Here is a 27488-nt window from a genome sequence, read left to right as displayed (position 1 = left end):
ACCAAGAAGACGGAGGAGGCGTGCAGCCGCGTTGGCATGAGAACGAAGCTTAAGCCCGGGTGTGTTTGCCGTCTCGTGGCGAGCTGGCAGGCACAGGCGAGGCGAGGCGAAGCGAAGCGAAGCGGCGGCGAGGCATGGCGAGGCGAGACGGGGCGAGACGCGGTAGAAAGGCAAGGCAGAGCTCGAGTCGGGTTCCCTCGCTTCCGTTTTGCTCGTTTTTTGCCCGCCGTCGTCTCCGGTCCCCGAAGAGTCCTCCTCGGCTTCTCGCCGCCTTTCCTCTCCCTCTTCCTCTCCTCCCTCCCGATCCCTCTCGTAGTTTCCTACCGCCTTGTCCTCCTCTCTATCTTTCGCTCTTTCTCTCTCGTTCCCTCTCTCTCAGACTCGGGTCTCTCCTATCCGCTTCGGGTTTCGTCGTCTCCACGATGTCGAGTCTTCCCTCCGTCCTCTCTTCCCTTCCGATCCCGCTCGTCCCTTTTTTTTCTCTTGGTTCCCGTCCTCTTCTCGTCCTTCTCTTACTCTCCTCTTTTTTTTCTCCCCCTTTGCCGCGCGCTTCGCGGAAGAACTTTGACGCGCTCCCTGCTCGCCGATTCTCCTCCACCACCTCTTTCTTTTTCTCCTTTTTCTTCTTCTTCTTCTTCCCTTTCACAAAGCGCGAGCACGCCCCCGCCTTATTACTCTTTAACGTTGCGTCCGGAAGCGCGCGACGCCGCGGCAAAGCGAGCGGCACGGACAGCTAATTATCCTCCCTGCCGCACCACTTCCTGTTCACTCTCCGCCAACCCCCTGCCCGTTGATCGAAGCTGCTAATGGAGATCTCCCGCACGACGCAGCGTCCTTTGTCGGCGACTTCCTCCGTGACCCACAGCCACGAGGAAGGACTTTCCGTGTGATATAAGGTGACCCGTACGTTCTATAGCCGGCACTATGAATTATTACTACAGCTGTACGTTCTCGGATAACTCAATGTAACGTGTCTGCATGCAACGACGGGACGTCGACACGTTTAAAACGGAAAGCTTTTGATTTTCGCAATTTCCATCATTTCGTTAATGTCACCGCTATATATAGATATATACATATATATATAGATATATTATATCTATACACTCGCACGAACAATGACGGATCCGTAACAATGTCGCGTTTGAGCTTCAACGCGAGCGCGAGAAAACGGGTGAAACCCACTTCGTCTTCGTCCACCAGCGCTGAAGCCAATCAGCGTGCAGTCGAGTGCGCCGGAGATCTGAACGCGCTGAAACTTTTCTGGGTTGGAGAGAGGAGACCGCGCGCCGGGGATGCAGGGGTCGCGTTTCCGGCGCGGCGGTTCCATCGTTGGAACGGCGTGGCGCGGCGCGACGTGAGGGGGAGGAAAACCGAAGGGCGGTTAAAACAAGAGGACCGTAGCTCTCGCGGGCTTAATTGCCGTTTCGCCACCTGCATTCGAGCGAGAGAACTCGACTGGAGTCCGTGGTTGGAGCGAAGGGCGCGGCGCGGAAGAAAGAGCGTGGAGAGAAGGGGGAGGGGGATACGAGAGCCGCGAGGGAAAGGGGTTGAGGGAGCACGGCGATATGGAAGCAGGTGGCGGTTAGTTGGCCGGGCGCACATCCTTACGTGCGCGCATATGCGCGGATATTTATGGGTGTACTCTAGGAACGCCTGAGGCGTCTTCCACCTACCCCCGATGTACAACCCGTGGCCGCGCGCGCGTTTCTTAAAAGTCGGAGCTTAGGCCTTGACGCGCACGCCGTCCGCCGGGATTAGGGTTTTACGAGCCAGGGGAAGCGAACGACGCGCGAAGTTCGCGTCGGGAAATTTGTTGAAAGGGATTGTTGTTAATTAAAAATCTTCTTGTAATGATGAATACTTAATACTTGCGAAGGACACTCGTACCGAGTGATTATTAAGTCTCTACAGTAGTTCGTCGTCGGACGAACGCTAAACTGGGAACAAAATTAACAGCGAGATAGAATGAACGTACGAAACGTGCTTGAACGTGAGTGACGACTGCACGTTATCGCGCGATAAGTGGGCATGAGGGACCAGGCTTTGGCCAGAAATCGCGCGGTCGTCGGAAAAGTTCGTAAATAATGTACGCGACGAGCGACTGCGAGAAAGAGAGACTCTTTACGAGAACGTGTCTCGTAACATCCCGCGATAAAAGCTTGATCGCGCCGCCGTGAAGGATTTTGCATCATAATGACGCCTTCATTTTTGACAACCGACAAATTTTTACGAGCAATGTGGTACCAAAATGCAATGCCCTATAAAATTTGCATTACATAAGTAGAAAGCACATAGAAGCTCTTATTTTTATTTTCTTTTGTTACAGAAAAATTCATCACTGATACAGTATTTTCTACTAAAAAAACAGGATTCCATCCTCCTTATCTTCTTCAAGAGGGAAACGCCTTGCGTCATACGTTTATTCGCGTCAGCCAGACCTAATCGCACGTAAATTCTTGGCAATCGCGCACGAGGAGCGAGCAAAGGGGAGAGACGATCGCGGCGAGATCGAAACGTCAGTAAATTTGGCGGTCGGCCAAAGGAAACACCCGATCCTGCCCGGACGGCCAGCCGCATTTCCATCTCCTTCGCTACGAAGTGGCGCGCGGGAACGGCGCGACTCTTTTTTTAAAATTCCGCCCGCAACTCCGCGAGAGCGGCGCGGCGGACCGCAACCCGGATGAATATTTAACGTGGGCGGCCGGATGTATAGCATGCGCGCGCGCACGCGGGAGCCGTATTTAGGGTATCACCGGTATAGCACGCGGCGCGCCAATTTTCCGCCCTGCGCCAATATCGCGGATCCGTGCCGCCATTTTCCCGCCGCGTTTGCTAACGGAACGCAATACTACCACGGAATAGCGAAATATTAAAAAATAAGGTAAATATCTAGAAGTGCTACTCCAAACTCAAGTTTTTTTTATTCTAATCAACGCAATTATTATAAAAATGAAGTGTAAGAAAGTTTTTAGGAAGAACCATGTCTTTATCAAAGTTATTAACAAAAATGTTTACTGAATACAAATGAATAAAATAAAATGCATAGGCGGGGGAGGGATGGAGTCCCCTCTTCCTGCACCCTGCTTCACCAAACAAAATCTAATCTAACCCAACTCATTTTCAAGATGTGCACTATTTGAGATAAATAGTTCTTTGAAAATTTTACCATTTAATATTTAAGGAAATATCATGTACTTTGAAAACTTATTAAATTTCGAGAAAAATTCTCGAAGAACTATTGACCTTGAATAATGCTGCATTTCTTTTACATTATTCATGAAGTCATCATGAAACATCATGAAATTGCTGAGCAGACAGTCCGGAATAAGAGTATTTATAAATAAAAATAAATGCAGATACTTTTAATATAATACTTGCCCTCTCCTGAATACTTTCATACATTTCATTTCTTTAATAATTTTGTTGATTGCTGTCAAAAAAATGTTAGCCTTCGTTAGAATGACATTTCTAGTGCTTGCAAAAGTTAAAATAGATGGATAAAAACGAATTGGAAGCATACGAAAAAAAAAGAGCTCGCAGGGTAACTTAGAGTTAACAAATCAACAGTATCCCATTATTTAAAAGCAAAAGATCTAGAAGTACAGAAGATAGCTTTAATATCATACGAACTTTAGCAAGCTACTAAAAATGTAGCAAAAATAATATTGTAATAACTTTTACGTCAACTGGTCTTTTATTAATTTATTAATAAACATTCTCACGTTAACATAAGTTTACATCAGATGTAACATGCGGATCTGGATGCGATATGTAATTGATTACGTTAATAGCAATCGTTATTATCGAATTATCGCGCTCATGCTCTTAATATAACTGGTAAAGCTAGGGATAGATAGACAAGCGGCAAAGATAGGATAGGAGGACAGTGAGGAATCAGGTTGCGAAGATTGCGAGTTCGTTTCGCCTCCGCGATCCCGTTTATCTCTTTTGTACATATTTGTAAGGATCAATAAATTTTTAATAATACAATTACATCGATTCGAGAGAGTGTTGCTATATTAGCCTAATTCCCACATTTCCTTACACTAATGAGAATGAAAACGGTCGGACACACTGAGAACGTGCGAACGTTCATCTCGTCTACGAAATCCGCAAGCTGCCGATTACGTCAGTACAAACAGGCACGGAATTCGTAGTCAGATCGTGATAACGTGATATCTGCGAGTCGCTCCACAATTGCAATAAATAAAAGACGAATTCGACTTGTCACAAGTGCTGAAATTACTGGGGTCATCTATATCGGATAACCACGAATATCGACGGTCGCAGTAAATTTCTATTTTGCGAAATAACAGTAGCCTTTAATCGAGGGCGCGTTGTAGCATGTCATATCGCGCCGCGTATCGCGATGTAAAAAATTAAAAGCATAGTTTACCTCGTTTTGAAATTCACGTAGCAGTCACTTGCACGTCGAGCACGTCGGGGTAAACCTGACGGCGATAACTCGCCACGGTGGGAATGATTCACGACGTTCTTAGCCATTGTCAGCTTTTACACGTCGACGATATCGGAAATAGGTGTATTGTTTCCAGTCTTTACACTTGATTGATCCTTATTACTGCATAATGCCATATTTACAGATATCTCTGGCACAAGTGTCAATACTTTTCAACGCCATTCGTCAACCATGTTCCGAGATTATTCTATTTAAACAAATAGAAATATCGTTGGAGTTTTTTTTCAAAATCGCCATCCCCCAAAAACAATTCTCGCTATTTGCACGCATATACACACGCGCGCACACCCACTCCCTCCCGTCCCTCCCGCCGAATCGCGTGTAACAACGACAAGAGATGCACGCCATCAGTGCAGCGCGCGTGCTGCGTGCTCGCTTTCGAGGGCGAGTACACACGCGGCGCCCAGGCGGTGTTATCGTTATCGCGCGCCCGGCTGTCGCGCGCGTTCGTTCCATCGTCGGCGCGCCGTGTGCACACGCACATAGATACGCAGACACGTGCGCGAGCGCTCGCGCGCCCGCGCGTGTGGGGAATATCCTCGCGTCGGTGTGGGCGGCCCCACGGTATACTCCCGCGCCCGGCACAAATATTATTGCGTGCCGGGATAAATTTATTGCCGGCGTTCCTCAGCCCGCTCGCAAACGCCCCGCGCTTACGGAGGAAAACGGGCTACGCTCAGCACACGGGTGACGCTCGAGACGCCGGCGAGGGCGAGGGAAAAGGGTGTGAGAAGCGAGCCAGGAGGGTGAGAATAGATCCGAGAGTAGATCCTGCGGGTGCTCGTACGAGGGATATATCCGGCGGCGAGATAACGAGATATACGCGGTGCCCCGGGGACGATTTCCGACCGTGCCCCCCCGGCCGAATGTCGCGCGCACACGGAACGAAATCGGCCACGGCGAGAAATCGTCTCGCGGGGACGTCGCGCGGAAATGCGCGCCGCATGCGACCTCGTTCTCCAGCGAGAGAGAATAATAAGTTGGACGGTAATTCCTTCTCCGTCGTTCGCGCTGTGCCGGCCGATATCTGTCTCCCGAGAACCGTTCATCCGGGGGACAAATTGCGCGGAGGAAGCGTGCGGAGGGCGCGGCGTGTGTGAATTTCCAACACCCAGCAAAATCCGCGTCATTAACTTGACGCGTTTTTCTGTGGACCGTAGAAATTCGGGAGATCTTTTACGCCCAACAATCCTTCGATCGGTGTCACGTGTATTATGTAATATGACATGGCAAAATGCGCCGGATCTTAATTTCCGTGGTATTTTCGACATTGATCAATCGTGTAGCACTTTTCTTGGATGACGTCTATAGGAAATCGGGATAAAGCAGTGCTTGCGTAGTTTATGATTGGCACGACGTTGATCGCCGTATTTTTGCATATGTCAGGCGATACGCGGTGTTGTGATGGCGTGAAATTTTTATGGAATACTCGTTGGCGACGGTATCGATTAGTAGAGTCGACTGCCACCCCGCGTGATTATTCTAATGCCCCGCGGCTAGATTCATCCGGCCACGTCGTCGTAATCCTGTTTGGTTTTACTCCACCTCCCTGTCTCGACGACGGTCGACTTCGTGATGCGCGCCGACGTTCCGCCGCAGGCGACGAACGTTGTTTGCGCGACTAGGTGGCAACCTTAAAAACATCGCGTAACCACTCGAGACATGGTTTGCGCTCTCAAGTGGCATACGTGTAAAAATTATTGACACACCCAGTGATTATTACAGTACCTGGCAGCAGCTGTCCCGCGGAAATTAACATGTTCCTTATTTTTCAGGCGAATTTATAACACGCCCTGTACATTACGTACATTTATCCGACCACGTCGTCGTAATCTCGTAATAAACAAGAGTAAGGGATAGCAGAGTTTTTTTTATTAGAGAGCTATTAGTTGCTTGAAGGCTCAGGACCTGTGCAGTCGCATGATCGTTAAGCACAGCATTCTTTCAGGAATTTATTATATTTTATTTTCGAAATTTGAATATATATACGACATTAAATACACAGCACATAATAAAAAACCGCGTATGTGATTTTCTCACGGTTTTGCATATTTTCGCGCAACTTGCTGCTTCCTCATAAATTTGAAAATTCCAAGAAAATTTGAAAATTTGAAAAACCCGAGAAAACTAAAACTGGACGTTGCCATTAAGTTATTCGTTACTCATCTAATCATGTGAATTGTCGATAAGGACCCCTGCTCGGCTTTCCCGTAGCGTCGTCTCGGCTTTAATGTAGGCGTCGCGGGGATCCAGTTAACTCCGCAGCAAAATTCTCGCTGCAAGTCCGGCGTGACTCCGGCGGTGTCACGCCGGCTTGCGAGTGCGGGGATGGTGACGACGACGGCGTGGGTGAGCAGAGGGTGAGGCGACGCGACGTTCTGGTCACGAAACCCCCCGAGGGCAACACGCGCCTCCGCTCTAGAATCCCCACGGAGCCGAGAAACTTCCCTTCGAAAGGTAAGAGTGCGGGGGAGGTTTCTCTCGAATGAACCGCCCGTAAGGTCGAAGCCTTAGATTTCAACCTGACGGACGCGGATTGGTCGATCGTACGATTAATTGAGAATTTCTGTTTCCACTGGGCACCGAAAACGGCAAAGGAAATGTAATAAAAGAAAGTTCTATTATCATCAGGAGAGAGAGAAAAATTCGGAGAATTTTATTATTTTAAAATTATATATTGAATTGCGTTATTGTATATACGCATATCAATTAAATAAATGCTGAAATTTTCCAACTTCTTTCTGAATTAAATACGAATTCTAATAAAGTCCGAGAAAAATATGCATGAAAAGGATTAAATGTGGGCCAAGAAAGCGTAATATAATTTTGTGCGTGTAATAATTGTATAGATCGTCTTTGAAATGAATTGAAAATGAAGTATCTATTCTCCTGTTTTGGTGCTTCTTGTTGTTGAAATTTTACAATTAGCAATTCTGAATTTCTCGAGTAGTAAGATCGTGGAGTACACCGCCCAAAATAAGTAGTGACAGATGATAGTAGACAAACATTCGTACTGCGAAATATATGAAACACAGTAGCCGTAAATTTATTAATTCAAGTATCAATCTTTCGAGAGTAAAACTCATACACCTGCAATTAAATAGCTTCAATTTCTCAGTAAAATAAGCATGCGAATAAACGGGACACGCACGTGTGTAAAGAGGAAGCAGGCAGGCGTCGATAGAAAACATTTGTTTGTCAGAAACTGTCAGCCTCGCATAACTCTCGGAGCTTATGCTACCGGCATACGTCAACCCTCTCGCGAGCGAACCAGCGAAAATCTACGCGGGGATGAGCGCGGTGAGGGCGGAGGAGTGACGCGCCCCCGTTTCGAGTCTTCCGCTAAATTATTCGGGGCGCTTTCCACGCGCGCGACGAATGGACCCGACGAGACGTTTTAAAGAGTTCCAAGAGAGTCGGACGCCTATAAATACGCGGGTTAAGGAAACGGTTAAAATTAGCACCTGCCCGGCATCGCGCGCGTTGCGCCGCGACAGTTTAAGAGCGGCTCTCAGCGTTCGTTGCTGCATTCAACCCCGAAAATGGATCGATGGCAAGGATAACGAACCGTCCCAGAAACATTTCCCGCATCTTTAATCCCTTCAGTCTCGGCGACGTCGTGCGCCGTCATATTCGGACAAATATAAACTTGAGCGTCAATAATAACTCTAATAAGAATATTTTTGTGTGAACATAATTGTTGTAAAATAATTAAATCAGTAAATTATTCCATTTCTCTTAGGACTGGAAATATTTGGAAGTTGCCGCAACTGCGCGCAATTCCACCCTTCTTTTGGAGTATATATTTCTTGTTAATGAATCAACTCAAAGCGATAAAATCGGTGACAAAATGAGAGCGCACGTTTCACGTGACACAATTGAAACTTCATGGTGCGATGAAACAGTTATAATTTTTCATGAAGTCCCGGTAAACGAAATTATTAGCTCGGTGGTGATCCCGCTCGCGTTTCGGGTCGCCGATGTAATTTTCATCGCGGCGGGAAATTGTCGCGGATATTTTTTCATGCGTATGCCGATATAATTGAGTCCATAATTGCCGGCGGGATCGGAATCCGCGTTTTTTTTACGCTTTGTCGCGCGGTGTTCATCCAACAACGGTCTAACCAGCGATACCCGATAGTGTTAAGAGAATCATGTGGAACGGAAATCGCTTCGTGCGATCAGTTAGAAAGGGGGGGGGGGAGAGAGAGAGAGGAAGGAAAAAAGAAAAATGCATATAAAAATAAAATAAAATATGAAACGCGCAAATCTTCTTGATAATCGTGATTTCCCATTACGAATCAACAGGATCGTGCTTTCAGGCAATGCGCGCGTTCGGCATCCACTGCGTGACAGCAAAAAGAATCCAGAAGAAGTCCGAAACGTCGCGAGGTGCCTACCCTCTTATCCCATCGCCGATTCCGCCAGTTCTCGAGAAAACCCCCCTTTGCCTCCCCTACTCGATGCTGTCAGTCGAAAACACGCAGCCAGTCGGATCATTACTCTCGGCGTCTCCGAAACTCCTCGGCGGATACACCCTCGTCTGAACGCTCTCCCCTCAGGATCCCCCCGTTTTCCTCTCTCCCCGAGGGATTCGGCGAGGCAGGGGGCAATGCCGGGATCCGCAGGAGCACGCCACCGCTACTTTACGATCAGGAGAGCGTGCAGCCAGCCAGCCAGCCCGCCCGACAGCCAGCCAGCCAGCCACCACCTGCCACGCTATGGAATATTGATATGTAAATATAGCAGCCCCACGGTAGCGACGGCGGCAACAGCGGTGGCGGCGGCCCTGCAGCGGCGGTTAGAGGGGCGCTAGCAGGTTAACGAGCGGCTCGCTGAGCGGCGTGCTCGGGGGTTAGGGGGTAGCGCGCGCGTGGGTGGCTAGGGTGGCGATTGGGGTGGGATGGTTAGCTCGGCTGGCTCGAGGGGACGGCAGCGACGGCAGTGGCGGCGTGGCAGCGCGGTGTGGTGCGGTGCGGTACGGCGGGCGGGCACGGGCGTGGGTGCGCGGTGAGGCGCGCGAGGGACGGAGTTTGGGGTGGTTGGTTGGACGCGGAGGTGAGGCGGGGCGGGACGGTCGGGTCGCTGCCGGCAGTATAACAGAGACGGCCGGGCGTGCCGCGGAGCGTGCCACCAAAGGGGATGAGAATTTTCCAGCCGCGGCGAAAGTATTGTCCGTGCGGCGCCCTCGCGAAAAATCCGCGGAAAATATACGCGTGTTTTGTACGCGCGTCCGAATTCGACGACGAGTCGCACCCGGTGCCGCGACATCTTATCAGAGATACGCTTTTTTTATCGGGGTGCCGATCGCGCGGTGAGATCGGATCTAGAGGCGATAGAGCGGACAATTGCATGCCGGCGTTGTATAGGGACATGCCCTGCGGGACACGGCGTGGAACGGGGTGGTTGGAACGGGCCGCGGAAACACGGAGAGGGCGGGAACACGCCGGCCGTGCGAGGGTTGACGAGAGGCAGGGTGGGACGTGACGGGGGCGCGGGCCGCTGGAGGGTAACTACGGCTTTCTGTGCGCGGCTGTCTGCGTGCGAGTACGTGTACGACGCGGCGGAGTGTAGGGACGGTCTGCGGGCGAGAGCGAGCACGTACGAGGGCACGGAGAGTCGAAGGGTATCTTCTATAGATGAGGACGGGGAGGGGGTGGTGAGCCGCTCGTTCGAGGGCTGAGTTCGACGTCGAACTTCTATCTCTCTTTTTCTCTTTCTTTCTCTCTCCGTATTCTTCTTTTTCTCTCTTCCGTTTCCACGATTTTTCCACCACCTCTCGCTTTTTTTCTTCTTTTCTCCATCTCGCCGTCTCGCTCTCGTGCCTTGTACCTCCTCGCGGCTTTCCCCGGCTTACCACCTTTGTCTTCGCGCGGAGAACGCGTCGAATTTTTGACGGAAGCTCCGAGGAAGAGGGATGATCACGCAAGGCTCGAGAGACGCTCGAGTCTTTATATGAGTCGGTCGCGGTGATGCGTCATGGAAAGGCGCTTTGTTAAGTCTGTCGCTAATGGAGGAGCAACGCTCGCTCGTAGGCCATTTCTTGAATGAACGGTGTGTGCCTTTTTTTCTACTGTGACGCGCACTTTTCGTTAGTAGCCTGTCACTCGTGCGTCCAAATCTGCATTGCTCAATTATTTTGATTTATTAACAGAGACAGGTACGAAAGTATAATATATGCATTTTGTTTTCTCAAAAAAAGTAAAATGCTAATGTATAACGTATCGAAATTGCTGAATTAATTCTAATTTATTTGAATATATTTTAGACATCAAGAATGCATGCGTTCGCTGTAGTATTTTGCTGCATTCTGACATGTACTCGCGCGTCTTCTTACAGCAAGATAATAAAAAAATACACAAAAAATATGTATCAAAAGTAGGAAGTTTGATAACTAATGAAATTTAATCAAGATAGGTTTCATCATGCCTATCTTCGATACCTTGTTAGCAGTCATTGTTCTCGTTTTTATATCTCTCTGCTATCCCGTACGCATTTGCGTCTCATTCGCTCTGAATTCGGCATCAATTCCTTCTCCCTCTTCTCCTCTCTCTATTCCTGGCTCATTTCATCTCACACTTCTGGACTGCCGTCGCATTCGTGGTCACAATCATACTTACCGGCAATATTGCCCAATTACTCTTCGCACGGTCGTTCCATACACTCGCACGTCACACGCACGCGAACACAATACGCGATCCCGAACCATTGCGAGAAATATGGTTAAAAAAATATCTCGCGCTACGAGCGCGTACTAAATTCGTCGAATTTATTGCATTAATTTAATTCCCGCGGGCAGAACGTCACGGTGTCCAGCTGACGGGACATAATGAAAATTAGCAATTAGCGAGTTATGACACGTAGCCGCATGCGAAGTGAACGCTTAGTCGTAAGTTTTATCTGTGACCCGCAAGAACCGCAGAATACGCGACGGAATGACATAAGAAGTGAGATATCAATGTGTTTATTTTGACAATATTAAAAATGTGACTATAATTTGTGGTTTTGTAGTTTTCATCCGAGCAGCTAAATTCGAATATTGTGATAAATATTAGGTATCTCCTACATAACAAAATGTTATAAATTATAATATAAAAAATAAAACGTGAGTCTGACTTCAATTGCAAACTTCTGTAGTAAACCTGTAATACACCTTATTTGGCAAATTTAATTTTACATATATAATTCTTCATCTACGACATTTATTTAGAGCAAAGTATTGTAATTTTCATAGAGAAGAGGGAGATTAATAATTTATCTGTGAAAGCTCTAAGCTCAGTATAGTTTTCGAACGCTAACGTGTGCGGTCGTAGGATTCTGTTCTTGTTCATAGCGAGGTTGTCAACGGCGAAGACCTTATCTACGCTCCACAGCGTCGACGGAGCTTTTTATGATTGGCTCGATCGTTAAGAGCGCAACTATACTCGCTGCCGTAAAGCCGCTGTCAATCATCGTGACGAAAGGCTAAAGAAACCAGAACGAAGCCAAGTGAAGGAGAGAGTGTCACGCGAATCGACTTGACTGCATATAGCCAATGTTTACACATCGTGTAAAAAAAGTGACTAACCACTTTTCATGTAAACCGATTTCAGGATAACTTGTTAAACTATGAAAAAAATTTCTTTTCTTTTTCACAAATCCATATACTTACTCTTGTATTAATACTAGTTTAATTTGATTATCAAAAAATCCTGTTGTCGCGATACTCGTGAGCAAAATTTGGAAAAAGTACCTCTTGAATTAAATTTTTCCAAAGAAAAGATCTCCGCCCTAGATTCTTCCAGGGATAGAATCCGCTGCTGCTGACGTTATCCCCTTCCTGCCACTTCGCGGTACGTAGACCGCGGATATCTCTAACTTCAAAGAACCGCCTGCGCGCAAGAGAATTCTTCGGTTGGCTCTTCAGCGGAGAGTCGAAAGCGTTACCGCGGCTCCTTTAACATTTTCGGGGTGCTGCGCATTCGCCGCCCCCCGAGATTGCTACTGCTTCTCCGTCAGGTGGTTAAAGGGTTGGATATGCGTCGCACGATGAAGGGAGGCTAGGGGGTGGGAAGCCGAGGGGATTCGAGCGGAGGCGGGAATGAGAGAGACAGAGCGCGCGCGAGGAGAGAGAAAGAGAGGAAGCTGGAACACCGCCGTGCGGCTTCCGTTTACGGGCGTCGCGACGCCGACGACGAACAGAGGGTAGGTCGTCGAGTCCTACGCTGGCTGGTGAGGTAATCATCCCAGCCGGTTACGATGCTGTTAAACGTCGCTCCATGAAGACCCGTCGTCTTCCGTCGCCCTCCGCACACCAATCCGCTTCCCCAACCGGTTTAAACCCTTCCGCCGGCGTCCGCGCGATTTTCCAACGACTGTATTGCACCAATTTCTCCGAAGGATTCTTCGGTTTTGTCGCTATATCGATCACTGTTCTTTTCTACGAGGTGTATCGCGGTAATTTATCGTGCGCGCCAGTTTCCTTGAAATTAAAAATTTTTCTGCAGCGACTTTCTGCTCGCCGAGTGAACTATCCGTCACTTGCAAATGATGACTGAATTTGCGTACATTATCAAATACATTGTATTTTTGTCAAAGGATGAGATTTCTCTGAATTAGTTTCTTATTAATTTCTCAACTGTACATATTTTTTTATAACGTTAACTTTCATAACCATGTGGCTAAACGAGTTAAAGCGTAGTTAATTCTTCCGCTTTTCTTTTTCTGCTTAACATTTCTCTTCTTTCCTCAAAACTTTACTCTCTCTGTTCTAGGTCTACAGTCTCCCCGATTGTTACGTAAAATCTCCGAAGCTCGTTATGGATCCGTTGTGCGTGCAACGTGATGGCGCGCTGAGGCGAATGAATAAATTTGAGCGCTGGTGACGTTCTCGCGCGGCTCCGGATTTTCCGAGGATCTTCCGAGGAACGGTGTCATCTCGTTAAGCTCGCGAAAGAGGACTCTCCGACACGGGGGGGTTTTCTCTCGGGGAGGACAAATCCCGTCGCTCGTACGACGCACCTGCGCTCGTCGCCTCGTCATCGAGGAGACATTACAGCCTCCAGCGGCGCAGCTCCTGCCATTACAGAAACAATAACAGCCCATCTGGTAGACGTGAGTTGCTTTTCGGTTCCCGAGAATCTTTCTGCTGTTATTTAATTTTTCATCTTTATATTTTCGTCGTCTCATTTTTTTATCATTCTCGGCGGTTGTAATTAAATATTGCGAGTGGAATGCATCAATGTTTCAACCAGATTTCAAAATGTAAAATGTATGTCTGTGTGTTAATTTTTGGATGTAAAGCATGATTGGCGAACAAATATGTTTGTTCGCCAATCTTTAAATTATAAGCGAGCTTTGATCGTTGTAATTTTCATATGACAGAATAACACTGAATTCTTTTTCACTATTCTCATATTTCTTTATAGTTCATCTAAAATGGGTGACAATTTTGTATCTAGACTGGTATCTTAGAATTAGAAGAATATATTACTTATAAAAATGGAGAAATCAAATGTGATAAGAATTGAATGTGATATGACATTTATTGCTTTATCTTTACGCTACAAAATAAAATCGGATATTCTGACGTTTTGCGCGATAAACTTAAAAGGGAAATTACATTAAAATTAAATTCAATAAATCGAATATTTATATGTAAAACATATATTATATATATATATATATATTATACACATTATATGTATATTATATGTATATATATTATAGCATTTACATATATTTACATATACAAATATCGAAGCATTCGCAGTTTTATTTTTTAAATCATGATAGAACAGTATCGAATTTTTTTCACACGGTTCTCACATTTTTCCGTAATTCATATAATATTTGGTGACAGTTTTGTGTCAGTATCTTGGAATTAGAGGAATATATGTCCTACTTTATATAGAAATAAAAAAATAAAATGGGGTAACAGTTAATAGTGATATAATATTTATTGTTTCATCTGTACGCTACAAGATAAAAGAAAAAAAAGATTAAGCATTTCGTCTACACGCTCCTCTAGCTTCTTGAGGATTGTCCTCGCCAATTTAAATCTAATTTAAATCTCGAGGGTATTCTAATCGTATGTACGTAGTAGAATGTGAAAAATTTCTCAAAACACATATTTTTATATTATTACATATTGCATTACTTTGACTTTTACTATCTGCTGATTAGCTGCTAATATCTGTGTCTGGATACAAATAGAAATTTTCTTCCGGTTTGCACTACTTTACTACGAGACTTACTGGACTTAATTATGTAATGACTTAATAGGTATCGCATCCGTTTACTTGACTGATATCTGGTTAGTAAATTTCTGGACGGCATACATGGTTTATATACAGGCAAGATTTATTAACTGATAAATGGTCGCCCCGTTATTAGCCCGGACGATCGATCGCAGCACGCAGCGCGCGACTAATTACCCCGATCCGCGGCCTGTAATTGGGACAATTAGTCAACGAGCCTGCGGACGCGGATGTCCTCGTCCTCACGGGAATCCATATTTTCGTGACTTCGCGGTGACGCACGCCAGTCATAATAAATGTGTCATAATAAATCGCTAAGTCGCGCTGTTGATCGTAATTGACCGTAATTCGTTATTTCGATGAATGGCAGGGACAAAAGTTAACGATCGTTTACTCAAACTCGTGAGAGGACTCGCTCGGTCGCTCGCTCACTTGCTCGCTCCTCTTGCTTCTCGAGAACTCTTCTCGCCGATCTCATCCTAATTCGCGGTGACCTCGAGGGTGGTTCGATTTTTCGCGTCGAAGTCGAGAGCGGCGTCGCCGCGAGATACGAGCATGCATGCCATCGAGGAGTGGAAAATCACCCGAGCACGACGCCGAGCCCCTTTGCCCCCGAGGAACACCGAAACTCACCCTGTGGCAGAAGCGACCCTCGCGTGCTCAAACCGCTCTCGAATCGCAACCAACCGAACCGCGGGGATATATATTAATTACGCGTCGAAGACCGGGGAATGACGACCCTTCGTAGAAGCACGTTGCGCAATGAGGGGGTGGTTGCGCCAGACTCCTTCGTGTGCAGGACGAGACTTTGTCAAGCTCGCGCTACGGAATAATGCTTCTCGGTCGCAGAATTCTCTCGCTCGCACCCGCTCGCACCCTCTCGCCGCATGATCGGTCTCCGCCCTTTCTCGCTATCTGTTTCTCCACCCCCAGTTCTCTTCGCTTCTCGAGCGAACATAATACGGCGCCCCGAGGCGCGACTCGTGCGCGATATCGCGTACGCGTGCTCTAGCGTGCGTGCGTGCCTCGCGTGAGAGCGCGAGAGCGAGGAAGCGCTCGTGCGAGAAATTCGAGGGTGTCCTTGGCCGCCCTCGCGAATGGACGGCTGTTTAAATATTCGGAGCTATCTCCCCGAGAGCCTTTTGTACCCCCGCGCGCGGGAAGTTCTACTTCCTTATCAAAAGAGCGCAAAAGCGTGTCGAGCCCTTTACGACGATTTAAATATTCGCTCTCTGTGCCGCTCCGCGCGAGGTGACGTAAAATTTTGGTATTCCCAGCTCTCGTTGAAAGAATAGACGTTTGCACGGTAGACTCCAACGTTTCTACTTTACATAGAGAAACGTAAAACGAAGAATGGTAATTAATTAACGCTAAAAATTGAAGAGGAGTTAAATTAGAGATAATTAATTAACGTTGAGCCCCCTATTGAGTCACCATCCCCTCGTTCCTCATTTCAATTATACGCATTTCAGTTCCACGTGAGACCAACGGTACGAAGCGTCGCGACGTTTCTCCGACCGCAATCAGCACCCTTGCTGACCTATACACTAAAGAGAGAAAAAAGAGGAAAAGCAGAAAGCGAACATGTAAAGATCGGCCGGCATGTATATCAAAGTTATTTATGTGCACGTGTCTATGCCATGGTGCGCTTTAAAAACAGTGTCCGCAACGTCGGTGCGGCAAGGGCGAAGGGGATGTCGACGGTAATAACGTTTATTAATCGTCCGCGGAACGTTAAGCGATATGCCGTTCTCGCAGTTTGTCATCGCTGCGACAGCACCCGCGCCTACATCCGCACGCGCGGCTTTTATCGTCGCGAGTCGTCAAAGAAGCTTTACGACGGGGCGCGTGTCGCGCGGAACATCGATCCCTCCTCTTTAATCTCCCTGGGGACATCCCCCCTCGTTTGCCATCCTCCCTCGGTGCGTCACCTTGCTACAGGACTGTTCATAAGTTTCCGCACACGTGTGATCTGCCGGCATTTCGCGGATACGTAAGAATAGTTTTTACTTATTTCTCATGTGTCATTAGGCGCATGGAGATTAGTTTTAATTTGTTGAAGACTGTTGTTATGAAATGAAGCGATTCTAAAAAGTTCTGTCAATTGAATATAAAGATATATCTGGTTTTATATATTTGCTAAGAATATTGACGGTTATTTTGTACAATAATACGTTTTTCGCGCAAAGTTCAGACAAAAAATACATTTCTCTGGCATTTTTAATTAATGAATGGATAACAATCATTCCAGATTAGTGCCTGATACTCGGGTAAAAACCCAATCAATGACATCAATCTTCGTTAAACAAAAAATGGGATACGTGTTAAAGTACGGTTCCTCTTCGATTTTGATAATACGTCAAATGATACGTGCCCGCCGACCTTTCTGATATAAATGTTACGTTGCCATTTCTCTTCTTGCGATCCCTACGCGGATATTATTTTTAACCCTCTCTGTTACGCTGAACTGAAAACAGGTCAACGTTCGACGTCGCCCACGCGAGCAACAAATGAGATCTGCGAAACGGTTGGTGTTTCCGCGGCACAGTGGAAAAAGCCGGTACGCGTCGGACGAACGGATGCGCGTCCGCGGAAAAGCGCTCGCCGGGAGGAAATGAGAAGTAATGAAGTCACCCCCGTTCGGCGAAGTTACTGGCTCGTAAAGCAACTGCGAAGTGACGACGAACCGAACGGTAGCGCGAAGATGAGGAGAGAGGATGGGAAGGAAGGATGGAAAAGTTACGTAGGGGGTGGTGAGTCAAGGAAGGTCGAGCGGAGACGGACACGATCCGCCGGAAGGGAAAGGGTGGCGTGAACCCGAGTGGGTAGAGGATGGGATGGGGTACGCGGGCGGCACCCTGTCGTATGACGGTAGCGAGGTAGCGCACAAGGGAGCGGCGGAAAGGGGGAAGTAAAGGAAGAAGGAGCGAGAAGTCGTCGGCGGCTTACGTCGGATTCCGCGCGCGGTTGGCAGCGACGGAGACCGCGGTAGCGACGACGGCGGCGGCGGCGGCGTTGATCCGTGTACGGCGATATGAAATAATTAAACTCGGCCTCGACGGTGGCGAAGGCGACGGTGGCATGAGGCGCGGGGACGAAGAAAGGAAGGGAGGAAAGGCGGAACGGGGGAAACGGCGACGTTGGATGTCGGAGGCGATGGGACGCCGGATGGCGCGAGGGACGTGCCCGGGGGAGGAGAGGAGCAGGAGGATAACCGTATTCCGTATACTGGTATATGAAAGGCAGCCACGTCGCCCGTTCGAGACTCGAGCTGCTACCGCTGCCGTCGTCGCTGCGGAAGAGAGCTAGGTTGGAGCCGGTAGTAAGAGAACGAGATGGAGCGCGAGGCGACGCTGGCAAGAGAACCGAAGCGAACGAGCCCGAGAAACGAACGGAGAGCGGCAGAGCGAGAGATAGAGAAAGAGAACTAGCGAGAGGGAGAGGGCGAGGGTGAGGGAGAACGCGGTATGAGAAACCGGGAGAGGACACGGTCGGAAGAGCGACGGCGAGGGGGTAGCGGTAGGAGACGACGATAGCGGCGCTGCGGCGTAACGACGCTATAACGCGAGCCGCCGGGTGATTACCTACCACCTCCGTACCCGATTCGCCCTCCCGCGTCGAGTGGCGCGCGGCTGTTGCCGCGCCACCGGCCCCGCCGCCACGCCACGCCGTTGCCACGCCGACGCCACACCGCTGCCACGCCGGCGCGGCGTGGCATGGCACGGCCCGACGCGCACGACGAGTCCGCTCTCCGGTTCTCTCGGTTTCTCTCGTTCAGCTGCCCGCTTGCTCGCTCGCTTCATTCCCCCAGACTACTGTTGCGCGCAGCGACCACGCCATCAGCCCGCCCGAGTAGTCGTAGTCGTCGTCGTCGTCGTCCTCGTCGCCGTCGTCGTACGGCTCGCCTGCCGCCCAACGTCGACGCTCTAAACGCGACGCCCCTCGTAATGACGCCACCAGGGACGCAGCCCCGCGACGTGAGCGTCGTGTCGGTGTGAGACTTTTCCACGAGCACACGGACATCCGTACGCGCGTGAGCCCGGCTTTCCGGACGGCGATATCGCCGGTGGAGAGTCGCATGACGTGCGGGCGAGAACACATCCCGAGGCCACGCCACGGACGGTGCGGCGGACCTCCGGTGGTCGGTCGAACATGCCTCGGTGGTCCCCCAAACGCGTTGAACTCGTTGCCGGGGGAAATTAGAAAGGGCTGCGATCGAACAGTCGCCGCTGCGTCAAAAGATGCTGCTCTCCTCCCGACCTGATCCGACTTCCTCTAACAAAAAATTCTTTTTATGCATTTTTAACAATACGAATTGTCGAAAAAAATAGCCAGTTGGTCAGAATTATCGAAAAAACTATGTGAACTTGGTAATTTTAAGAATTAAGAATTTCCTTGATAAAAGTAAAAAATAAGAAAAGATATCCGAAAATAAGCCTTATTTTTATTCTCCTTGTTTAAAATTTGCGTTGCTAATACTATGAAAAATGAGACCGCGTCCTTAGTTTAACAGTGTAGCCTCTTGCAATGTGATGCGCACACGTGGGATGCATATAAAAAAAAGACTGTCACCGGAAAAGTTATGGTACGCCGCGAGCGGGAGATCGACACGGAGCTACAAAATTAAATCGTAAATCGTAATTGACTGTGCGTTTTTTTCCTCTCCTTTTATTTATCGATGCGCCAGTGGGGAGAGTAGTGGTTAACCACGAATGTTTTAAAACAATCAAGCAAATGTATCAGAGGTATCGCGAATGATTCGAAATAGAAATGAGCACACTATTATAAAATTGAAACGGAATTGTCTATATTGATCAAATTTGTAGCAAGTCTCGCGATTAACGAACAGACGCCACTATAAAATTTAGTTACTTCGAATTCGCTATCTCCCGACTATTCTTCACCTTTCTTCATCCGATATTAATTGTTGCACATTATAGCGCAACTCTGTCTTTTAGCAAGAGGGCGAGAACGAGGACCTGTTTCAACAATGAAGGAAAAAATTTCTTGTTTAGCGGCAGAGAATCATAGAATTTTCTTCAGCTTCTAAAGAGTAAACATTAGAATTCCTAACAACGTGGATCGATGATAAACGGGGCAGCGGAAAAACTTCCGGCAACACGCGCATTTCTCCGTTTCCTGTCGATCTCATCCTTGTAAACAAAGAACGAGCTCCGAAGTTTCCGGCGAAGCGAGGAAACTTTCGAAGGGAAGCGCGTTTTTCCACTGGCTTATTTTGATCCGACGGGAATTGCGAATTCGTTTCGATCGCGACGCCGCCCGTGAATTATGCTAATTAGGGGTGGCGCGGTCGTGCGGTAAACGGCTGGAAATTAGGAGATTAGGGCATTAGTCGGGGGTAATCGCAGTCGGTCCGTCGGCGCGAGACGCGCGTTTTCGGTGGCACGCCGAGCCCTCACGCAGCGGCCGATGGAACGAGGGGCACAGATCGGTCGGGGGAAACAATTGTAGCGTGTAAATTGAAGGGAGGGTCGCGCGCTCGGGAAATGCACGAGTGCGAGAAGCAAGAGGACGTAGCAGGAAAACGTGTAACCGCACTCCGCTTGATTCTCGAATGGCGAACGAAATTTTGCAGCAGAAATATCGTTTTGTAAAAATTTAGAACTTTGTGCAATAATGTAACATTGTGATATAAATGTCAAAATAATATCGTGACGCACAAATAAATATATGTGAAATAAATTCCTAGAGTTTATGGATAATTGTACGTAAAAAATAAAAGATATCGATATTGTAATAAATCCCTAGGAAAACAATTCTGTTGTCGACAATGTTCAAGAGAAAATTTAGACGGCATTCACGGTGTAAACAAGTGAACTTTCCCAGAGTCGTGGTAGGGTCGGCAAATGGGGTAGAAAACGCAGCCATACTCTTTGGCCAACTGCGCCAGCGAGTCACGGTAATTAATTAATTAGCTCGCCGACGCTTCCACTTGACTGTCCGGCCGCCATCTCGTTTGCACATGGCCTCTATCTTTCGTGGCTGAAATTCATCCATCGCGCTACCCAATTTTCGCAACGGCAAAGAATAGTGGTTGCGTTTAATTGGGCAAGTGCTACTTAAAAGTATGGCTGTATGTGCAAATGAAAGATTTTCTTTTAATTTTTTCTCCCAAGAATATGAACGATTGCAGTTATTTACCATTTATCAATAATGTTTCAATATACTTAATAAGTAGGATATATCTTCAACTTACGATTTAGAAATGCAACTTACGAATATAATAGATCAATTTAACCAAATACGCAATTTGGTGATAAATTCCGCAAGTAAACATTAAATCTCTCAAAAATTTATCTACTCTTTAACAAAGCAACGTCTGGGCAATCATGTGCTTCCGTTACGGATCCTCCTTCTCATTCGAGAACTACAAATTGCGAGTTAGACTCTACACGTGCGGGATGAACATGTACAAAGACGGAATGAATCGTTTTGCGCGAGAAATGGAAAAAATATCGTCGAGATTACTTTCCACGGTTGTTGGTGCGAGAAGTGGGCGGACGGTCGCATTAATAATCGCGGCCTGGCTCGTCGCCGTTTTATTCAATTAAACGCGAATGTCGAGGGGAAAGGGTGGCCAACTTCGCGGTCGCGCGCACCGGGCGTAGCTAGCTGGCGCGATTCACTCTCAACCGCTCGTTAAAAAAAAAGCGACATGCCTCACCTCGCCACCTTAATTGCAGTTTTCGCGGTCGCGAAAATTGCGCGTTTTCTTCATGCGCGAGCGTCTTCCCTAATCCCTCGCGATTAACTCGCTCGATTATCTCCCTATAGTCGAGATGAGCCCGCATAATGCTGCGAACCACCATCCGCGCGATCACATTGCAATATTTCTTGAGTCAGATTGGCATCAAGCTTCGGGAATTCTACTCTTCGATTCAAACCGTGAGCTTAAAAAATTGAATCGATTCCGGCTCTCCATCGAAGTTGCTCTTATTACTTTCTGATAAACTCACGATCGCGCATGGCGCAATTAATCAACGCGAGATGTTTATTCGCCGGCAAGTTAAACAAAGGTCCGCGAGAGTCGGACGTAGATGGTGCGCGGGTTTTTGTTTCATGCTCCAGGCGGAAAGGCCGCGGAAGACACGTCTGTTTACCTTTCCCTCGAGTAATCTCCGCTTCCCGAGACGTCTACGCGCGCGCGCGACGTTCTTCGTTATTCCGCGCAACCCTCAGGAAACTTAACGTTACGTATAGTGTAACGGGCGACCCGACGGCGCGGCAGAACGCAGCTGTGTCGCATTATGAATAATGTCTTGTGGAATAGCATTGCGCGGAGTATCTCGTTTATGGCCGTACTCGCGGATCAACCATTCGATGTCGATGTCTGTCCGATTTGCGAAAGTATCGTTATCGCCATTCGAATCCGGAAGAAGAGAGTGTCTATGTGGAACAACGCTATGTTCACATGTGGCCACAATTTAGGAATATGATTTCCAATCATTTTTTAAGATGTCAAATGCAAAGATGTCAAATAATCAAATTAGGATTAGGATTGCTAGTCTTGTTATTGTTACAACTATAGAATAAAATGGTATATAACAAACGCAGTTTCTTACGTTTCATTCTTATTGCATGCAGAAATTATTTATCGCACAGCGTTCGTTAAGAAACATTACTCATTAGAAGGAAATGTAAATAGCGTTCCGGAGATCGATGGGGAGATGGAAACCGTAACAAGTACTCGAAACAAGTTTGTTCTTTTTTTCCATCGGATATCAAGATCCCTCACGAGATACGCGCGATGCCGCATCCGCGGATTAAGCATCATCCTCAATATCCTGGCGATTCTTCTCGGAGGCCGCGAGTCCGATCAGTGGCTCACGTTCGAGCGACTCTGCTCATATCTGAGCATTACTCCGCGCAAAGATAAGAGCGGGGTTGGGCGAGAGGAGCAGGCGGATAGGACGAGAGGGAGATCACAGGGCGGTGACGGCTGGAAAAAAATGGGTAGAAATAAAGAGAGATAGACGAGAGAGAAAGAAAGAGAAAAAAGGAGCGAGAACGAGCGTACACGAGGCCGAGAGAGAGGATCTCTGCTTCCTCGCTTCCTTTCCCGAGAGATATACGCTCCTCGATAAACGTCCGGACGAGACTCCTCCACTCCATCCTCCCTCCTTCTCCTCCTCTTCCTCTTCGTCTTCCTCTCTCGACTACACCCTCGGCTCGAAGCCAGCCCTCACACTCTCCCATCGTGAGAGAGAGAGGGAAAGAGAGAGCGGGAGGCAAGAGAAATATAGAGAGAAAGAGAGAAGGTACGAGAAACGAAAGGGGTAGGGGGGATGAGGAAGGCGAGAGGATGAAGGCGCGGGGGCGGCGAGCTCTCTCCGCTTTTTGCCAAAGGCCGTCATCCCCGCGGGGCTTAACCCCGGGTTTATCGCGGCGTTATTAATAACCGCCGCTCGCCCCCGTCCCCTGCCCCCGGGACCCCGGGGGCGATACCCACGAGCGAAAGAGCCGCCCTACCTCGCTCGTAAACCTCGGGCGACGAGCGGCGCTGCCGCGATAAAGAAAAAGTCACGAGGAACTCTCTCTCTCTCTCTCTTTCTCTCTCCTACTCACTTTCCATCTTCTCCGACAGCTCGGCAGTTCGAGAGCTCGAGTCTCTGACATCGACAGACCTCGTCATTCTCGGTTCCCGCCAGTATTGGGTGTGCGATAGCGCCGAGCATAGTCTGTGGAGGACTATTAACTCGAAACTTGACAGTTCGCGCTATAAGACACGTCTCGCGTTGTCCGGACTCGTAATTTCTTGTTCAAGATTACGAGATGTTTATGAATTTTCGAAATTGCTTGTATAAATTACATATCGTTTTGTTATTTAATTTAATCAGTTTCGTAAGTAACATGTTTTATAAAAATTATACATGAATAAAGTCAGGACACATACAATTGTCCAAAAATTGTAGCATTTGCATAATATAAGACTTTAGTTTAAATGCCGCTACTATGGCACTAGTTTTATTTCGAAAAGAACTGAGAAACGAATTGATAACACCAGAAATGATAAAATAATTATCTTCGTAGACAGTTGTATATAATGCCAATGTTATGCAATCTAGAGATAATGGAATACGTTAGTTTCATAAGCTTTGCGTGTTTCACCATTAAGCAGCATGCCGAAACTGCAAAGGGTTATAAAATGACTCTAACGAGTACAATGAATACTCTATGTGAATCGCGCGATTGTGCAATGTGCATATGTGTATAATATTATATAATATTATACAATTTCTTATTAAATATTAAATATAAATATTAAGCATATATCTATACAAGTATGTTGGTCCTACATTTGCATACGGATTCGTATTAAATAGGAGATATAACATAAAATATCTTAAGTAGTACGATCCCGGTAATTATCCTTATCAAATAGGAAATATAAGTATCTTTAATGGTAAGATTTCGGCAATTTTTCTCTTTATTAAAGTAATTGTTTTCTTTCTCTCTCTTTCTCTTTTCTCGATATTTATTTCCTTTAAAGCCGTTTATTGTCAGTAAGTAACTCATCTTGGGAACTCCACCATTCGATGATGTAATCCTTAAATTTGAAGGAATTTGAAACGAAGCTCTCGATTTTTCACATATTAGAATGCGTTTGTACAAACGTTCATTAGCCAAAATCGTTTTTGGGAATCTTATTTTTAAAAGTAATTCTTAATTAAAAAATGAGTTTGGTCTTAATTTACGAAGAGAGTATATTCACAGATGGGAAGTTTGCGGAAGTTTACGCGAGGAATGTATACACATATATATCAATTTCGATTGTCAAAATAATTATTTAATTTCTCTGACGGATACCCGACAGCTCGCACTTCTTATTAGACAACTTGGGTCGAAAACAGTCAGCGAGCGCGGTGCGAAGTTGCGGAGCGCAGTCCGGCGGAATAAAAACGGACAAAACAAAATGAAAGAAGGAGAAGGGGGGAAAAAAGACATAAAAGTACGTCGCCGGCGGTCGTCGCGCTCGCGAATATCCGGCGTGAGACTCGAATAGCCACGCTCTTCCCGCACGAGTTCTCCCCTTGTCCGCTTTCGCCCGCCCCGTATCCTGGAGAACGCGCGCACGTCCGCGCGCACGTGACTACATACATGCCCGCATGTATCCGCTATGTATACATACGTGCTTGGCGCGCGAGGCGAGAGGACCCGATCCCTCCGGGGAGTTATACGAGAAAGAAGAATGAGGCGAGAGACGTAGACAGAAACGACAAGAGCGGGAGCGAGGGAGAGAGAGGATCACATCAGGATAGTACCAAGTGGAAGAAGAAGACAGAGAGAAGGATGCGAGGATTGAGGAAGGTGGAAGAGGATCCGGATAGGGGGAGGAGAGGGCTCCGGAGGAAGAGGGACACTGGGACGCTCATAACGAGTCCCTCCTGGTCGTCGCAATGGGGCTCTCGGACTCTCGGCTGGATCGCCGTGAGATGTAGGCTCGCCGTGTGCCAACGAGGGAAAGGGGTGTGAGGATCAGTCGGTCGGTGGAGCGAGGCAACGGCAGTGGCGGCGGTGGCGACGGAGGATGAGGGAACGAGGGACGCGCCATAGCGAGAGAACGAGAGGAGACGGGCGGATACGATCGGCGAACCGCGCGCGCGGCGCGTGATAAATAACCGAGCGGCGGCTCCCGCTCCGCGCGGCGTTCCCGCCACTCTTCTCTTGCTCTCGCTTCTTTCTCCGTTCCCTCGTGTCTACCGCCGCTATCTCGCTCCAGCTCCTTCTTCCGATGATCTCTGCGGGCGCGAGCGCCGCTTGAGACCGCTTACAGGTCGCGCCAAAAGACGCTTGGCTGCCCCTCGGCGCTTGACCGACGGTTTCTGTGAACGAGGAGGATCGGCGACGGATCCTGAGATCCAAGAAGGAGGAGATCTTTATTTTCATGAGGGATTTGTTCTATTTATCTGCATCACCGCGAGCGTTTTTCCGACACTGCCTCGCGATGATAGCTATTAGTCAGGCCATCTGATGAATTTGGCACTCTCTCTCTGCCATTTCTGTTCGTTATTTTTATAGCAACGCGATGGAATAAATATTTTTGATTTTGAATCGTTAAAATTGGTCGCCTATTCGCCCGGCATCACCGAACATTTTACCGAAAAAACGACCAATATTTATCTTCTCGCATGAAAATCTGAAATTCTGTTGCGGTGCACTAAAAGCGCGAGTTGTTACCGTTCACGTTAGAAAAATATCGCGAGCGCGAAAATTATGTAAGAAGCGTCGTGCGATTTGAAGCGGAATTCAGAAATACCTCTACTATCGTATGCTACTACAACCAACGTGGACAGACAACTATATTTTTGCCCCCGATTACAAACGACTCTCCGCACCAATCGCGGTGCAGCGCGAGCCCACAAAATATCCCCCAAAATATCCGCCCCACTCCGCAAGAACTATCACGATAAATAATAAATCTCAAACAAAGCCTACGCATCACCGGTAACGAAAGCCTCGCCCGTTCCATTACCATCGAATTACGCGCGGCGGATATTAATTGACGTTGGATCTTCGATATCTCGTCGGTATCCCGGCGCGATCCCGCTTCGATTTCCGATCGGCGGAACGCACGGGGCGGAAAAGGTCCGGTTCTCGCTTGCTCGCATGCTCGCTCTCTCGGCGCGGACTCGTCGTCTTTTTGCCAACGGCTGTACCGCCGCGGCGGCGCACGGGGGTATACCCAGTACTAGGGTATCTCGCCGGCGTGGCACGGCCACGGCGCGATTCGGCGCGGCGCGGCGCAGCATGGCGTGGCGCGGCGCGGCGTGGCTGACGCTACGCGGCACGGCGCCGTTTATCGGGGCCGGGGTTTGAACTCTTGGAGCGGCGCTCGGCTGGCGCGACGTGGCACGTATCTACCATCGAGCACGGCAGGAACGAGGCTATTACGCGAGCGCGCATACATATCTACCCCGTGGCGAGGAAACGAGGCGATTCCGTGCGCGCGCGAGAGAGCGAGGGAGATGGGGTGGAAACGGGGCGGAAAAGGGAGACGGCGAGCGGTCGGTGACGATGAGAGGAAACGAGAGAGCGCGTAGCGCGAGGAGGTGCGGGCAGCGGGTAGCAGGCAGGGAGAAAAAGCGAGGCAACACGGGGTGTTGACTCCACCTCCGGACGATTTCGAGCGGTTCGTGCTTCCAGGATCAGCGGAAAGCCTCGCTAACGCGGCGGGATAAAGGCGAGAGCTCCTGGCGAGAGCGGCCGCCCGCTGAAACGAACGAAAAACAGGCGGTATCCATCATTCTCAGCCAGCCAGCCTGCCTGGGCGACGGCCACTTCGACGACGACGACGACGACGACGACGACGACGACGACAACGACGACAACGACGACGACGACGACATTGAGAAAGAGAGAGAGGGTGAACCAGGAAAAAGCGATGGCGATGCCGAGATGAGCGCGAAGGCGTGGCGGAAATCACGTCTGTGGCGTCCGTGCGACGACAGAACGGCGTCTTCTAGAGGAAGAGAGACGTTAACCCGCCCTTAAAGGCCATCGTTTTGTTTTTAGCCACGGCCGCAGTCCAATTTAAAGCACAGACCAGATAGAGGCTTTTCGCGGAAATGCAGGATCGATCTTTCTTATAGGGAATAATCTTCGCTTATTTATCTACTGCAAGAATACGTATCCCTAAAGTGATGAGTAAATCTTGTCCCAGTCATTGCGATTAGTTGACTTATTTTGCAAGTAAACTGACAATTATTTTTCTCAAACAAACAACATAATAAAACGATTATTGGATCCTT

The 27488-nt window shown here is 48.2% G+C and overlaps 1 pseudogene; it reads left to right on the top strand.

Moving 5' to 3' along the window:
• Positions 1 to 1135: 1135 nt before the first annotated feature.
• LOC113562882 lies at positions 1136 to 27488 on the top strand (annotated as a pseudogene).

The sequence above is a fragment of the Ooceraea biroi genome, chromosome 11, assembly GCF_003672135.1.
Source record: "Ooceraea biroi isolate clonal line C1 chromosome 11, Obir_v5.4, whole genome shotgun sequence".
Taxonomy (NCBI): Eukaryota; Metazoa; Arthropoda; class Insecta; order Hymenoptera; family Formicidae; genus Ooceraea; species Ooceraea biroi.
Note: the sequence above shows the minus strand (reverse complement) of the source record. Positions and strands in the feature narration are given on the sequence as shown.